This window comes from Muntiacus reevesi, chromosome 6 (genome assembly GCF_963930625.1).
Source record: "Muntiacus reevesi chromosome 6, mMunRee1.1, whole genome shotgun sequence".
NCBI lineage: Eukaryota > Metazoa > Chordata > Mammalia > Artiodactyla > Cervidae > Muntiacus > Muntiacus reevesi.
The window spans coordinates 70758043-70760616 of NC_089254.1; positions in this window are offsets into that span (position 1 = coordinate 70758043).

The window sequence follows — 2574 nt, forward strand, 5'->3', positions numbered from 1 at the left end:
GTGTCAATACTCCTATGTACCAAATGCTTTTAGTTAGAGATAGAAATTTTAAACAGTATTCAAAGTTCTGTCCCTCCAAATGCACCTCTGCCCAGATGGTTTCACAGGTGAAATATCTGAAATTATTTATAAACATAGAATTTCAAAATACTCTATAAACTGTTCCGGTGCAGTATAGTAATATACAAAATAAAAATGAGAAAGAGAAAAACCTTTAAGGAAAGTAAATGAATCATAAAACATTTGGAAAGAGAACAGTGTCAATACTCCTATGTACCAAACTGCTTTTAGTTAGAGATAGAAATTTTAAACAGTATTCAAAGTTCTGTCCCTCCAAATGCACCTCTGCCCAGATGGTTTCACAGGTGAAATATCTGAAATTATTTATAAACATAGAATTTCAAAATACTCTATAAACTGTTCCGGTGCAGAGACAGAAAAATCTTCCACATGTGTTTTTATGAGGTAGAGCAATATATTATTTTAAAAAATGGACAAAAGTATCCCAAATTTAAAAACAGAAAACAACTGCATAACAATATTACTCATTTTGATAACAAAATTTCTAAATAAAATATAGGCAAGTGGAGTCCAGCATCAGAAAAAAGTAATATGTCATGATCATATAAGTTTTAAACCAGCAACAGAAATGTTATAATATCAGAACATATATTAAGCCCCTTCATCAAAAATGGACAAAGCTGTCATTTGATTTTCTTCATGACTATATTTGATAAAATTTAATATTCATTCATAACTTTTAAAACATACACTTAATATAAAAGGAATTGATATACTTTTTAAAAATAAGTTAAAAGTCAGTGCTATGTCTTACAGTTTTGTTGTTGTTCAGTCACTCCATCATATCTGACTCTTTACATGCAATGGACTGCAACATGCCAGCCTTCCCTGTTCTTCACCATCTCCCAGAGTTTGCTCAAACTCACGTCCATTGCCACCAAGTTAAGGACCAGGAGAGATTGTCAGTTCAAAAGTCCCATAATAGTACTTTTAAAGGGCTCATTCCTTAAAAGGGCTTGCCAAAGGTGGCACAGTGATAAAGAATATGCCTGCCAATGCAGGAGACACAGGAGATATGGGTTTGGTCCCTGGGTCAGGAAGATCCCCTGGAGTAGGAAATGGCAACCTGCTCCACTTTTCTTGCCTGGAAAATTCCATGGACAGAGGAGCTTGGGGGGCTACAGTCTGCGGGGTCACAAAGAGTCTGTACATGACAAAGAACATAAGCATGCATTCCTTAAAAGGGATTCATTATCTCATTACTGTAAACATACTTAACTTGTTTATAGACTTAATAACCCTTTCAACTGGAGGGAACTTCAATTTAAATGTATAATGTGGTTGTAATCTTTTATGTACACAGTACAGACTGTTGTGGGTCCTACTATAATCATAACCTATAGTCTTTTAGACTAATTTTCTAAAGCTTAGAAAGTAGTTTCACTCAAATGATGATGGAGGTTTGCAGTGGTTGTCTCTTTGCCCTTTCAACATACTGTTCTTGATGCAGGATATTTTCAGCAACAATGTAATTATTAATCTACATTTTGTACCATTAAAAAAACGCAATTTTTTCTGGACCTATTGCTACATGAGACATTATCAAAGTATTTTCACAAAAGGCAGTATTGCCAGGGCCAGGCATCTCTCACCTGGCTCCTGGGTGTATCTATGTCTTGGGAACTCAAGTTTGTGCAACATGAATTTAACTGGCCTTGAGTGGGATAAAACTGGGAATGTACTTGGCATTGGAACAAGCCAAACAGGCTGGACTTCACAGAACAGACCCTCTTTTGTATGGTGCGATCTGAGGAAACAATCTGTTTGAATTTCCTAACTTGAGGGCAGTAATTTTTTCATCTTAACCATTAATAATTAAGATTTGTATCTTTATAGACTAGAAGGATTGGATGCCTGGAGCTATCGATAACCGCCTACAGATCACATTGTTCTTTGTATTGTCTGAGTGACTCATTGCCCTGAAATGCTGTGGGGCTGTCAGCCTCCACCAGGATCCACTGGCCTGCTCCTCACTAGCCTGGCTCCCTGAATGGGCCCCCGGCTCTTTCTAGCTGTGACAGTCTAGCTCAGGAAAGAAGTTCCACACCAGTCCGCATTTCTTACTGAGCAGAAGAACTTTGTCCCATGGGCAACTGCTTCCCAAATCCTCGATGCTCAGGTCTCAAAATCACTCTCCAGGCTCTCTGGGACTTACTGCTTTGTAGGAACTGGCTAGGCCCCTGAGAATGGCAGTATGTTAGAGATGCCAGAGGTTTTCCCCCACCTCTTTCCCTCTTGATTTACTTTTATGACTCAGTTGTATGATTGAGTAAGGCAGGAAGATCCAGAAGGTCAAGAACATTCTGACCTCAAGTTCCACAGTCTGCCTGAGTGATTTTTGGTCCTTTTTTCTTTTTTTTAATGTAATTTCTTAGCACCCTCCTGCCGAGGTGGGCGGGGAGGGAAGTTGGGAACTTTTGTCTAGCTTTGGAAGATCTATGTTCACTTTCCACATCTGGGGTCCTTGTGACAGCCAATGTGGGCTTACAGAGA